Below are 16217 nucleotides of genomic sequence, written 5' to 3'. Positions count from 1 at the left end.
TTTACCATCACCATTATCATCATTAGCAGCAGCAGTAGCAGCAGCAAAACCACCATTACCATTAGTACACTGTAAAAAATGTCCTATGCATTGTGAAAAGAATGGAAATATGTGGCACTTTGTCTTTACTTTCTAGTTGCTTATATATTAGGTGATAATAATATCATAGTAATAAGCCTTGACACGCATGACTGTAGTTCAAACAAGCTCCTGGTCCTCCATATCCAATATGTAACTGCCCATTGAAACATTCTACTTGGCTGCCCAACAGGCAATGCAGAGCATATAAAGACAAAACTGAACACTTAGCCCTTTTCCATCTCTCATTCCTGGTATCTTCTAGTTTCCTGTGTTAATAAACATCATTCCTCTGCAATTGAGTGCCCATATTCAGAATTATGGACAATCCTTAATTCCTCTATTGTTATAATATACATTGACTATATCAGGAAGTGCTATTAGCTCCAACCACAAGGTATATTTTGCCTTGTTTCATTCCCTCCATCTCTACTACTGTTACCCTAGCGTAAGTCAGCATCATCTCCTGGTCTGACTCCCTGCTTCCATCCTTTACTTACAACATTCCATTCATTACCTACTATGATATAATAATACTTTTTTTAAAAGGCATTACAATTAAAACATAATAAATTGCCATTACACTTAAAATAAAATCAAAATTTCTGATTTTCATTGTAAGATCTCATGACCTGGCTCTTCTTAACATATTAAATCTATATTTTAGGGGCTTCGTCTTTACTTAAAAAGTCTGGCCAGGCTGGCTTCCTTTCTGTCTCTCAATTGTAGAAAGCCCATTCTCACCTCAGAGACTTTACACTTGCTGTTCCCTTTGTCCGAAATGCTTTTATCTCCTTACCACCTATCTGGATCTTTCTCTTTTTGCAGTTGTGAGCTCAGATATTACCTCAACAGGAGATCTCCAAATTCCACCTTCCTGGCTAAAGTTGCACTCCAGTATCTACCACATTGGTCATCAAAACTTGTAACTTTCTCTTCATATATTCATTTACTCTGTTTTTTGTTTGTTTGTTTTTTGGTTTTTGTTGTTGTTGTTGTTTGTTTGTTTTTCTTTTTTTTTTTTGAGACGGAGTCTTGCTCTGTCACCCAGGCTGGAGCACAATGGCGCGATCTAGGCTCACTGCAACCTCTGCCTCCCAGGTTCAAGTGATTCTCCTGCCTCAGCCTCCCAAGTAGCTGGGATTACAGGTGCACGCTACCACACTTGGCTAATTTTTGTATTTTTAGTAGAGACGGGGTTTCACCATATTGACCAGGCTGATCTGGAACTCCTTACCTCAGGTGATCCATCCACCTCCTTTATTCTTTATGGCAGTTCTCCTCATGAGATTGTAGGCTCCATGGAGAAAGGGACTTTGTCTGTATTATTCATGGTTATATGTCCATTCTTAATATAGATAGTGCTCAGGAGACAGAAAGAAAAACAGAAGCCAAATGATGCTAATATAGGGGATTTGTCCCTGATCAATGAACATATATGTTCTTGGGACTTACATAGCAACATAGTTTCCATATTAGGCAAAATCTGCTTCTTTATATAAATATACTAATTTTAAAAAATACCCAGGGATTAGTATATTTCCTTTGACATCAGCACTTATTTTATTTCTACAGTACATTATCCACCTGAATTGAAGAAGCAGAACAAGCCGGAAGAGGAAACACTGTAATAAAATTAAGATCTAGACTCTAATCTTGTTTTTTTTTTTTTCTCAACGTATTAACCCAGAGTAAATTGTTAATCTTAAAAGAAAATGTTTTTCTTCCATTGTTCCTTTGTCATGATCATGCCTGTGTTCAGAAGGAACTGATTCAAAGGTGTGAGAAGAAGACTCACAACTTATTCATATCTTAGAAGCCCCGTAAAGACAAGCCTATAGTTTGATGTTTTGCAAAGAAAAGAAAAAGTGATTCCAAAACCAAAGGCAAGAAAAGTGAACTTTCTCAAGCCATTCTAGGCTACTGTACTTAGTGACGTTTTTCACAACATGGAAAGCTGCTTCCTCCTTATGCATAACATCTTCGTGAGGGTATGATGGCCTTTCCATACCAAGCTTCTTGCCTTGCAAACTAATCAGTGGTCCATATGACAGAGCCCGTAGCCAGAGAAGAGGGTTCCTACGGAGCATCACAGTTGCCTGCCTTGAGAAATGTTGCCTGATACTGCGTGAAGAGCTGGTGATTAGGAGTGTTTTGTAATTGGTGACTGCCATAGGCTAAGAACTATACCCAATACTCATTTTCTTGTGACACATATAATGTCATGCAGAGGAAGAAAGAGTTCATTTTAGACTGATCCTGAATTTCTCACTAAACTTAGTGAATGAACCTGACATGAAAAAATGTAACATAAAAGATTAATCAATTAAGTTAATTAAAACATAAAATAGTTTGTGCTTTATTTGTGTTAGGCTGTCTTCTAAACATAGGAGGTTCAAGGGGATACAATGTTAAACAAAACACACACAGACCCTGTCCACAAGGAATGTATTAGCTAACGGCAATTTCTCAAATCATTTTCATCCAGTAGCCAAAATCCCCCAAATCCTGAATTCATCATTGTATATTTTTAAATCAATGATAAAGTTTTTAAACCTAATATTTTCAGTGACTACTTTGGTAATTTTTCTCAAATAATTCAAATTTTTCACTTAGATTACAAGATTCTCCATTATCTATTCTTTCATTATACTCTTTATTTTTAAAATCTTAACGATCACTTCATAAAAATTGGCTTCCATGCACAGTATTTTCATCTTACTTGAGCAAGCAATTTTGTGATACGTTTGGTTAATTTATCACCTTCCATAAGTACTGAACTTATTTCAATCAGCCAGCAGTTATCAAAATCATCTACTGAAAACAATCCATAATAGAAGATTCTCTCTGTGAGAACCAGTGTCAGTTTTTCAAATGTTTATGTTTATTTGCTGGCATTTAAAATAGAATAAAAGGGCTCATATTTCTGTGATACATTGTTGCAGTAACGACCTCCAATTTTTTTTTTTTTTTTTTTTTTGAGACGGAGTCTCGCTCTGCCGCCCAGGCTGGAGTGCAGTGGCCGGATCTCAGCTCACTGCAAGCTCCGCCTCCCGGGTTCACGCCATTCTCCTGCCTCAGCCTCCCGAGTAGCTGGGACTACAGGCGCCGCCACCTCGCCCGGCTAGTTTTTTGTATTTTTAAAGTAGAGACGGGGTTTCACCGTGTCAGCCAGGATGGTCTCGATCTCCTGACCTCGTGATCCGCCCGTCTCGGCCTCCCAAAGTGCTGGGATTACAGGCTTGAGCCACCGCGCCCGGCCAACCTCCAATTTATTCATGCTGCCCTCTAGCTGTATCTTTAGGGAGAACCTTCCCACACTGACTCTGGACTTGATAAGTAACTTTCTTTGATCAGTGAGAGAGTAGCAAGAGTAATATAAGCATGCACACGAAAAGAGATGTCTCCTTACTGTTGGTAAACAAGATGTGGCGGCCGGGCGCGGTGGCTCAAGCCTGTAATCCCAGCACTTTGGGAGACTGAGACGGGCGGATTACGAGGTCAGGAGATCGAGACCATCCTGGCTAACACGGTGAAACCCCATCTCTACTAAAAAATACAAAAAACTAGCCGGGCGAGGTGGCGGGCGCCTGTGGTCCCAGCTACTTGGGAGGCTGAGGCAGGAGAATGGCGTGAACCCGGGAGGCGGAGCTTGCAGTGAGCTGAGATGCGGCCACTGCACTCCAGCCCGGGCGACAAAGCGAGACTCCGTCTCAAAAAAAAAAAAAAAAAAAAAAAAAAAAAAAAAAAAAAAAAACAAGATGTGGCTATTCTGCTGGGAGGTAAGAAGGCACGGGCAGTAATATTCAGCATCCTCCTCCAGCTAACTTTCAGCTAGTCCCAGTTTACCTAGCGACTGCTTACAAAGCCAAGAGTGAGATCCATCCAAGATCAGCTGAGCCTGGCCTAAATCAACAGAATTGCCCTGCTGAGTACAGGGTGAGCTAAATAAATGGTTGTTTTCACAAACCACTAAATTTTGGGTGATTTATTCTGTAACAACAGCTAATCCATAAAGTTTCCAAGAGTTTTAAGTGTGCAGATAAGAGTCTATGATGCTGGTGATTCAAAATATTCTTCAGGAAATAAAATTACTACCAAGACTACCAGGTAAACCACTTCCAGAAGCTTGAAGCTTCAAATATAATCTGATATAGTTCAGATTATGATAAAGTAAGATTTGAATATTTTATTTTTTTTTTTATAAAACACATTTTGAAGAAAATTTTTACAAATTTAACTTTTCATGTCTTTGGACAGTTTTATAGGTCAGATATAAAAGGCATTTAAAATAGTTTTTCTCATAATTTTTCTTAGTTTTAAAAAATAATATGAAGTCCTTTTAAATAATGTTTAGTTTATAGCTTAGGGGATTTTTAAAATATTTCATATTAGATCTGTCCCATGACTCTGTATAAAGAAGTTTTTTGTCATCCAGAGGAGTCTTAAAAAAAACTTTGAAGTAAATTTTAGGACAAGTTCATTTCTTACATCTTCCAAATAAATCTCAAAGAAACTAATAGTTTTGGTTTAGTTTTATATTTTAGACACTAAGCAAAATAATCTTTAAACAACTTCTCGAGTCTCAAAAATATCCTAATATATACAGGAAACTAAAAATAACCAGCCAATAAATGGTAACTATTTTGTGTCTTGGACACGCTCTAGTAGGTTTTACTCTGTTAGGTATACACAGGGCACATAACATACAAACAGATGTGCAATAAATGGCTACTTAGAACAAAATACTATATTGCAGTATATATTTAATGTAAAATCTTGTGTTTTTGCTTATTACCAAATGAATTTTATCAAATTACTTATTATTGATATTCAATGATGCATAATTGCTTCATGAGGTTTGTTTTTTTAAATTAATATATTTCAAAGAATATAAAGGAATACATTTTATTTAAAGAATAAATACATTCCTTTAAACCCAGCACTTTGGGAGGCTGAGGCGGGTGGATTATGAGGTCAGGAGTTTCAGAACAGCCTGGCCAATAAGGTGAAATCCCTTCTCCACTAAAAAAAAAACAAAATACAAAATTTAGTGAGGTGTGGTGGCGCACCTGTAGTCCCAGCTACTTGGGAGGCTAAGGCAGGAGAATCACATGAACCTGGGAGGTGGAGGTTGCAGTGAGCCGAGATTGTGCCACTGCACTTCAGCCTGGGCAACAAAGTAACACTCTGTCTCTAAATAAATAAATAAATAAATAAATAGAATAAATACATTCTAAAACAGTGCCCATTCAATGTTTTAATTAACGAGACCTAATTGTCATTGCAAATTTTTTGGCTCTATGACATAATTTGTAAAATCTACATGAGTTTTCATGGGACTATATTATGAAAATTGTGTTTTTAAGCAATTGTTTTCCTTTTACTGTATTGCTTTCCTTAAAACTTTCCTTAGAACTTGTATTCAGTCAACAAATACTTTTCACAGATTTTGCATGAAAATAGTTTGATTCCTTAACACTGAAACGCAGGGTTAGACTGATAGCACTGGGTAATGATAAATACCAGAACCAATCCCATCGTATTTTTAGGTGGTATGCCTTCCTTTGGAAAGCTACCAAACAGATTTTCTTAGAGAAACTCATACATACAGACTATGTTCTCATAGACTATAATTATAAATGGATTTTTTGCATAATCTCTAAAAACTATTGCTACAAAGTTAAATGTAGAGATTGTTCATTAGATGGTTGGTAGGAAGAACTTAAAATTCATTTCTATCTTGTAAGAATTTTTGGTTTAGAATACATTGACTTTCAATTGAAAATAAAAGTAGTAAGATTACATATATATATATATATATCAAATAAGTGGACAAAATGGGAATACTAACATACTTATATTTAACATATCTTGATAGACTCTTCTTTATTTGGCCATAAAAGTCACAGCTAACAGTCAAATATTTATTCTGTGCCATACCCTGTGCTAAGTGCTTCATCCTTTTTATTTACTCAAGAAAATTAATTAACTTCATTTTATCATTCTCATTTTATAGCTTGGGTGCCCACGGTAACAAAGCTATTAGTGTTTGGATCAAGATCCAAACCCTCAATGTCTAAGAAAAGCATCATACTCTTTATCTAAGTGGACTTTGTATAGATGCAATAGAATATCCATTCAAATATTTTCTAAAGCGCCAGGTCGCTTGAAGTTTATTTATACTACTATAGATTTTAAGCTGCAATTTCACTGTAGATAATGCAAAGACAATTAATAAAACCAGACAATAAGCAAATAAAGAGGCATTATTTTATTACTATGAAAGTTAATATGTCATTTGTCACTTAAAAAGACATGTCTTTAATTTGCTTGGCAAAAGAGTATAAAGTGTGAATGTTTAATCTCCCTAAATTGTTCATCACATTGCAATAGATTTAATCTATTCTTCATCCAAAAAGACCACCTACAAACAAAGCAATTACTATTTGTTGTTATACAGATAATAAAATAATTAGGTATGCCAAGCATAGGAAAGTATGTAATTTTACTGCCATTTGTAAGAGATGATTAGAAGGAACGCTCCACAGGCACTTCAGAATTAATTGAGAGGAACCAGGTACAGATTTGATTACTGGTAATGCTTTTTGGAAGAATCAGGAATTTAGAAGCTATTAATAATGATTTTAAAGATAAAGTTGGAGAAAGACGTGTTACAGATGGGAAAAAATTATTGTTTTGTAGGGAAGAGTACAGAATCACCCTTTGTGATGCTTTGAAATTCAGTCTATTTTTGGTTTGGTGTAGAAGTTTGCAGAAAATAAGTAACTAAAGATACATCATAAGCAGGTTAACAGATAATGATGAAACTGAAAAAAACATTTATAATGCAAATATTATAACAACAACAGTTATTAATATGGAGAAAACTACCAAAAGAGGCTGAAGTATAAGGAGACGTCTTTTTTGGCTTATTTTGTTTTTGTGTAATGATCTGAACAAATTCTCTTTGTAATTTAAGTAGAAATAAAAGCTTTAAAACCCTCTGAAGATATTTTAGTAGAATCCTTCAAAGTCCTCCAAAATCCATTCTTTATAGGCAGTGACAGTATAAAAAAAAAATCAGTTTTCTAACTTGAAATACCTATGGTAATACTGTGGATTATTTTTAGTCAATTCTAACTCATGTTATTTTTGAGAACATAAAAGAAGTTTATTGTGTGATAAAATTGGAAACCACAAGATGTGTATTATGTCAGAAAGTGATGGCAGATAAATGTCGGATAAGAATATCTATTATAAAGAGAGATGGAACTGAAATATAATAGACAAGAGCCATTTAAGAAAATAAATTACATCTTATTCAACACTTTTGTGTTCTATCTCTTTGCCTCAGATATTATATGCTCTGTTTCTGTTCATAAAATGTTATTTAATGCAGCATAAAGGTCCACGTCTACCATTCTATATTTTTTTGCATCACAGCACAATATTAACTGAAGACTGCCTGCTGATAGGAGAGCATGTTCATTCAATTTTTTTTAAAGCAATATTATTTTCTTTCAGAGATATGCATAAAGAAGACAAAGATTTAGAGTGTGTTACACTAGTTCACTTGCTGGCGAAGATGACACAATCTAAAAGCTATTGCAGATGATAGATTATGACCTATATTGTGAGTCTTACCTAAACCTTACAGTGAACTGGTCAGCTCTTACCAGCAGAACATAAAAGTTACCATTGTTGGAACTCAGTGCATGAAACCCCAAAGCATGACACCTTGGCATGCTGAGTATCTTACACTGAAGGAAACGGAAAGGACCTCAGTAGTGACGTCTTGTTGACCTTGCTTCTTTAATACCCCAAAATAAAGGCCCCAGGAGCAGCCTCAATAGCAGCCTTAGTAGCACCGTTTTCACTGACCTTCTGCCTTTCTGTCTGCCCGCCTCATTCTTCCTCAAGTCAAGGCAGAGAAACCAGACTCTCTATTCCCTAAGGGAGACTACAGAAATTAGAACTCCTATCACCCAAAGCCAGCCGTAAAACCCAAAAATATTACTCTAATTTTCCCCTGCCTTTCTGTGTAAGGCCTGGACATAAAGAGATTCTTGTCAGACTTTGTCTGGCCTTATACCCAGAAAGAAAGAATGCTGCACAGAGGCCAAGGAGAATTGGAACAGACGCACCTTCCTAGGTTTCCCCCTTTAGTCTATTCCTATCCCGTCACCGTTCTACAAGGCTGCCCATTCTTCATCAAATCTAAGCATAAATTTGGACAGTTTTCCTGTCTCCAATGGGTCTCCATTCTGGAGGCTTTCATTTCATGTAAAACTTTGATTAAATGCATTTGTTGTTCCTTACCTCTGTTAATCTTCCTTCAATCCAGTGGGATTGTTCTGTAGTTATAATCATTCTGGAAATATGTATCTGAAAAATTCTGGAATAAATGTTACCTAAGCACCTGATTCAAGTTTCCTAGCATTAATTTTGTTAGTGGTTAGGTAACTTGTCATTCTTTCAAATTCAGCTAAAAGACAGACTTTTAACTAGATGTCATGTCCTCATCCCTCAAAGTTAGATGCAGGCTATTTTACATATTCTCATAATCCCTCATGCTTGCTCGCAACTTAGAATTTATCAACTAGTATTGTTGTTGCCTATTTACTTGCCTTTCTCCCCTACTAGACTGTATCTTTTGAAGGGACTTTGTCACAATTGTAAAATGAAAGAAAGAGGAAATGCAGGAAAATGTATAGACCAGGAAGAAGAGTGATGAAAATAGTGATGCATATGAAGAAGAGAAAGGAATCAAAGTCTATTTCTTAAAATACCTAAAGAAAAGATGGGGAAAACTAAAATTAACAATTTGCACACAGCTATTTATAAAGGATATGTGTTTGGAGAAAAATATACAATGTTAGTAAAGCAGCTGTAATGAAAGATGGAGTTGGTGATGGTTGATGGTTCCCAGAAAAGTCATGATCATTATGAAGATGATTGGGGTAAAAAAGAAGAAATGTAAGGAATAGCATTACATTTAGGGTAGAAACTCTTCTCTATCGGTATTTTTTATGAAAGTTTAAATGTTTCTTTAGTCTTTCAAAAATATAAAGTTTGTTAAGTATAGTAAATTAATTCATACTAGGAGATCTTGGGTAATTAGATTCATGTTTGTGACTACGATATGGATTAATACAGAGACAATATATAAGACCTTTCAATCCAAAAATCAGAAAGTAAGGCATCTCAACAGCCTATTTAAATAAATAAAACCTGGGAAAACAGTCTTTCTATGCGTGTACATGTTATTAGCACACTTTTATATATTGTTGTATCTTCTTGGTTTACTTTATGCAAATATGTATCAATGATTTCATATAAATGTGACTTATTCATTCATTTATCTATTTTAGTAAAATTAGATTACTCTCCTTGGCTTTTTTTTTTTTTTCCCTCCCTGTTCAAATAAGAGCAGGGAGAGAGAAATGTTCCCAGGGCCACCAACTCTATTTAATGGGGAGTACTACCATCTTGTTAATGAGTGTGTCAAACATATCCCTATAAGATGTCCCTGAGCTACCAAGAAAAGGCCGTAAGAAAGAGGAAACTAATTTTCTTATTAGCCTACAGCAGATTGGGTTTGGAATGATGGGTAAAAATGAAAAACAAGAAATTTTAAAATGCACATAAACTCCCTTAAATCTGTTATTATTTCTTTATTTTCATTGTAATTACCTCTCTGTAATCCATTATTTAGGATAAATTTGCAAATTAGTATCCTACTTATATACATTTAAAACAATATATAAATTTTTACAGCTCAAATTTACCTAACAAACACAAACTTGGTTGTGCCTCTTAGATCAACGAATTCATTTAATTAACAAGTCATCGTTAACCTTTTTGGCTAATATTATATACATTTAATGAAAAGAGCAACTTTCATTTTCAGATTTTTTTGGTAAGTATTCATTTCCTGTTGCATTATATAAAAGTGGAATCAGGTGTAATTTTTCCAATAAGATGATGGTCACCCAAGGACCAGAAATATCTTTTGTTCTTTTTGACCTTCAGATTCATTCAAGTCTGCAGTCTTCTGATGTCTTGGTTGAAAAACAACTTTTAGTTATTTGAACTAGATAAGAAAACATCAGAAACGACCTCAATATGCTCTCATCTTTGAGAGAAAAATTATTTTATATCATGACAAATTTGTCTTGGCTGAAAAAGCTCAACAGGGCAAAAATATAACTTCTGCCTTGTGAACCTATTTTATATACAAATATGAGTCAATATGAGGCAGTGCAATATAAAGGTTAAGAGCACAGACTATGAGCAGACACCCTTTGTTTGACTACTAGCTGTGTGATCTTAGGCAAGTTATTTATCACTCTCTCTCCCTCCTTTTTTTTCACCTGTTTTTTAGAGTTGTTATGATGATTAAGTTAGTACACACTGAATGAGTTAATTTTTGGAAGAATGCTTGGCACATGATAAGCTCTCAGTGTTTGCTGTTACTTAATTTAATGTTTTCTTTTTAAATGTTTAAATTGGCAAATAATAAGTGTCCATATTCATGGGTGCTTAGTAATATTTCAATACATATAATTTATAGTGATCAAATCAGGGTAATTAGCATATCATCATCTCAAACAATTATAATACAAGTAATGACAGGCGACATTTAACCGTTAAAACTCCTGGTGGTTGGTGGACTTCAAATGTTGACAAACGACTGATTCCTTTTCATTATTCCATCTTCTACTCTGTTTAATAGATAACATCAATTGAAAGTCAGTGGACACAAAACCCATCTTGTAATGGTTTGTCTTTCCGAAACAACTGGATTACAATGATTCTTCAGCGCTGGTCAGACAAACATAGGAACATTAACTACTATTCTTTGTGTGCTCAATTTTAAAACATTAATATTTTCAATTTGTTTGCATGGACAGTTTTGGGGGATATAAAGCCAGTAATAAGCTTATAGATTTCAACTGAGTTAATTCTGAGGAATTATATAAATCCATGTTTGCATATGTCGGTGTGACTGTATGTAAGGCACTCTTGAGATGGTAACAAGTATAGCTAAGCTGTAATAAATCATCCCGAAATGCCAAATTCCTCAGAGAAACGATGTTTTTTTCTTCGTGTAAATCCCTATTTGCTCATGGTCTGGAATTTTCAAGGAAGAAGATCCATTTGGGGAAACTCACATTCATATATTTTGGGTTTCCAATTTAAAATCTCCATGTTTGCATATGTGGACGTGACTGTATGTAAGGCACTCCAGAACAAGATCTTCTAACTTGGGAAGACAGTTGAACAGCATCTACACTTACTTTTGTTCAGCTTCTATAATAGACAAAGCCTAAGACAAGACCAGAAGGGCATACCACTCAAGGATAAAAGTAAGAGATGAGTTAAAAGGGCTGAAAAGATGGAATTTGGGAGTGGGGTCAAATCTAACTTATTTGGCTCATTCTTTCCTTTTCTTCCATTTCTGATGTCAGGAAGTGCCTATAACACAATCATAATCTTATACTGTTTTGTACTCTTTAGTAAAACATCATAGATATTGTCCGTGCTTCTTCAATCATGTAAGCTGCTGGTCTTACGCCTATAATCTATCCTGAACAGTTAAATCCTAGTAGGCACTCAAGAAATAAATATGGCTTGGTTCTTTATGCAGGCTTGGATTTTGCTAATAAGGTTCTACAATAAACACATATATTTCCTTTTACTTACTTCTAAATCTTATTAATCCCTTGACTTCTAAAATACATTTAGAGCAAATACTAAATAATGGATTACACCTCTTGTTACATTCCCATTAATCCACCTATCAACTTTATACATTACTCTTAGGAACAAAGTTATCAGTGAAATCCCCTGAACTTAGGAGGTAGTAAAGAGAGTTTACATCACCTAAGCACATTATTTCCAAAGGTGTATAGAAGCCTAGTATTTTAAAGGATCCATAAATATTATTTATTTAATAAATTCTTACAGAGTCCTTACTATGTAGCAATAAGTTCTAAGTATGCTACTGAAGATAACTTATTTATTTTTCATGAAAACTTTATTATTAGTGCTATACTTCTTATTTCATTAATGAGGAAAACAAAATTAAGCACTCTGCGTAAGTCATCGGTAAAGTTAAGCATTCAAACTTGGCCAGTTTGACTCAGGTCTATGCTGTATGGCAGGGCTTTGTATTGATTCTCCATCAGCCAGTAGTAGAAGTGCGGTGCTTTGAAAGAATTATGGTGGTCAACTAATTTGACCATTGGTCCTGGTCATTCTTTATTGTTATTATATAATTAATTACTTTCAAAGAAATGTGCATGTATTGGAATAAGATTCATATCCATCTTATTCTTATTGAATAATGAGTGTTTGACCTAGTACCTGGCAAATGGTTGGTGTTCTATAAATATGCATTAATTCAATGAATAAATAAACCCCAAATTCTAGCATACTTAAGTCCTGTAGTCAGCCCTGGGCAACCTATGTATATTAAAAGTCCTTGCTCCATATCACGGGACTTCATCTCACAAATACTGTATTTTCTATCTGTATTTGCAGAAAAAAAAAATTGCCTATAAATAAACCAGTGCAGTTCAAACTTGCTTCATTCAAGGGTCAACATAATACTTCTTAGCATGAGAACATGGCCCTTAACTTTTCAGATTTGGATACTTTTCTTGCTTCAGACTACCTATCTCCTACTAATCAGGTAAGTCTAGTTTCTCCTGGAATAGGTCTTCTCAAATTGCTTTATTTTTTATCCTTACACTCAATATTTGCCCTATTAAAAACATTTTTAAAAGAGTGTTCAGAAAGGCAAAACAGGAGGAAGATATCAGAAAGTTGGGGAGAGCGTTATTCTCTGTTTTCTGTTTGAGCACCCAATCTTACCTCCTGGTAGAATGTGTTCCCCACATGCTATAATATATTGCTGAAATACAATGTATTGTATAAATTTATAGTCCACATTCCATTCATTACTTTATTCATTCAGCTAACATTTATTTAAGTACTATGATGTGCTGCAAGTACAACCATGAGTACAACAGACATAATCTCTGTCCCACTGGAGCACATATAAGCAAGATTTTTAAAAAATGATTGTAATATCTGAAATAGCAGCAGAATGACTCAAAAGTGAACTACAGTTAACAACATACTTGAGTTTATTCTCTGGCAGCGATAGTAGTAACAGTAAAAACATTTTTTAATGACCTACTATATAAGGTTGTACTTCTTCCTTATGCCTAATCATCTTGTAATTCCCAGACAAATTTAGGTTACTTCTTCCACAAAAGCAGAACAAAGAGGAAACGTGTTCATCATGCGAACTTGGTATATTTCTAAGACTACTGGAGATTGGGCTATTGACATCCATTTGCAATGGAAGTGTATTTTTACTACCCTGCTGGACCACCCACAAAATTGTTGTGTGTAGTGTCCTCTTTATGGGCCCTTTTGCCAAGCGGGTGGGAGTTGGCAGCTGAAATCAAACTGTGGGCTTGCTTGCCAGACAGCTTGATTTCAACCGCATCGAACTCAAAGAAGTTGATTCATCATTCAAGAGGGAACACTTAATTCATCATTCAAGAGGGAACACTCTTTTCCTACTTGTTCTACCTAAGACTCTTCCTTTTAGCTAATTATACACCTAGATTGTCTATTTTTTCCTAACACTCACAAAGTCACCACATGCCGGTGGGAACCTCGCTGAGATTGCCGTTTTTCTTCTAGGTACTTGAACAGGATTTTCGTTATCTTTATCCCTACTTTTCTTAGGATGCTGACTTTACCAGTAAACGCTCCTGGGATTTAATATTTAAATTACTCCTCATATATTCTTACATTCTAGTGTGTGTGTGTGTGTGTGTGTGTGTGTGTATGTGTGTGTGGTGTATGTTTCTAAATATTTTTTTTCCTGTCGTTTTCCCTATTTACCTAATGTGCATTTGTTTCCTATTCCTAACAAAGTAGTGACTGAAAAATAAGAAACAATATAGAGAAGTTGGAATGGTGAGGAATTATTGGCCAGGGTGGGGAGCTACAGTGAGTCATAATTTTCTGCCTTGTATTTACATGATCAGATCAACATAAAAAAGGGAACTTTTATAGGTCTTGAGTAACTGAATTACCATTAAACACATGATAGACTTTTAGTTAACTTGTAACCCTACTTGCTCAATGATCGTGATAATGGAAATCATGGCAAAAATAACTCTCATATCATAAACTTGCTGAGTTTATTAAACGAGATATTACATACGAAGTTTTTGGCAAGGTTCCTGGTAGATAAAGTTCAAAGAAATCATCTGTTTTTTGTTTGTTTGTTTTTTGAGACAGAGTCTAGCTCTGTTGCCCAGGCTGGAGTGCCGTGGTGCGATCTCCACTCACGGCAGCTTCTACCTCCTGGGTTCAAACGATTCTCCTGCCTCAGCCTCCCGAGTAGCTGCAACTACAGGCGCCCACCACCATGCCTGGCTAATTTTTGTATTTTTACTAGAAACGGGGTTTCACCATGTTGACCAGGATTGTCTCGATCTCCTGACCTCATGATCCACCCGCCTTGGCCTCACAAATGCTGGGATTACAGGCGTAAGCCACCACACTCTGGCCAAAAACATCTGTTTTTAAAGTGTTTATAGGGGCATTGCCACAGTAGGAAAAAAATGAGTGGGTTGCTGGTCAGCAATAGGCTGAGCCATTTCTTACACCCAGGCTTCTGTTTATCCATAAGAAATTAAGGGAGGCGTTTACGCTCTTAGATGCTTTTTTTAAGCTGAGAGCATAAAAGTGAAGCCCTGGCTGGGAACGGTGGCTCACACCTGTAATCCCAGCATTTTGGGAGGCTGAAGTGAGAGGATCACTTGAGGCCAGGAGTTTGAGACCATCCTGGACAACATGGCCAAACTCCGTCTCTACCAAAAATACAAAAAATTAGCCAGGTGTGGTGGTGGACGCCTATGTTCCCAGCTACTCAGGAGGTGGAGGTGGGAGGGTCACCTGAGCCCAGGGAGGTCAATGCTGCAGTAAGCCATGATCATGCCAATGCATTCCAACCTGGGTGACAGAATGAGACCCTATCTCAGGAGAAAAAAACTAAAAATAAAAAGTAAAATCTTAATTAAGGAAAAGTAAGGAGTTTAGTTTCACTATATAAATTGCCACTTAAAAAGAAGCCAGCCTATGTCACCAGATAAAATGCAGACTACCTACAAATTATAATTCGTTTAAATTTTAAAATATAATTCATATTGGGTATAATATATGTATAAAAAAATTAAAGTTTATCCTGTAATATCTATGCTCACAGGTTGGAAAGTAAATGCTCCTGCTGTTTATTTTAGGATGGATCCCCCCAAAAATACTTGGGGCAATGACTTATTATCATGATTACTAGTATTATTATTTTCATTTGTCCCATCAGCTATAGAATGGACATTCCCTAGTAAAAATTGACTAGTGGAATTACTTTTAAATACATTTGGAAAAAAGGGAAAACCTTGAAATTTCCCTACCTGATTTTCCTCTTTTTGACTTAGTAATCCCTTGAAATCTCTGTACATAGTCATTCATGTGTAAAGGACACAAGAGATATGATTGTGTAAGAGAGGACATTGTGACTGCCTCTGAATGTCTAATTTTGCATTCCTAAAATCAGTTTCACCCCATATCTCTCAGAGTCATCAAGAGAACAATTGAAATATTTTGGAAACACCTATTTATTTCAAGTTGCAAAAGCTTTATTAAGTTGGCAAGGGCTCCTTTGGCTACAGCAAATCTAAAATGTGAATCAGAGAAGTGTGTTACTGCTTGCAAAATCCATGCTGTGAAATTATTCCTTTAAATAAAATCAAGTCAGCAAAAATGTAATTCTACGGCTGTTCTATGGTCGTAACTTCCACCTCTTATCAGATTTGAATAATTGTTAAGCTTTTAAAGAATAATTCATTTCTATTTTGTTAATGATTTCCTTTTCCATTTTGGCAATGATAATAAAAAAAGAAACCTAGTTCATATAAATCTGTGGTTTTTTTGGAAATTGATAGGATTAGAAATAAAGAAGGGCAGTGTTCCTCTCAAGGATGTCTATAAAGTCAGGTCTTAGTTTTTTGCCTGGAATTTATGTGAATATTATATCAAGATTTTTA

The sequence above is a fragment of the Macaca thibetana genome, chromosome 5 (genome assembly GCF_024542745.1).
Source record: "Macaca thibetana thibetana isolate TM-01 chromosome 5, ASM2454274v1, whole genome shotgun sequence".
NCBI lineage: Eukaryota > Metazoa > Chordata > Mammalia > Primates > Cercopithecidae > Macaca > Macaca thibetana.
This window is presented reverse-complemented; position numbering follows the sequence as displayed.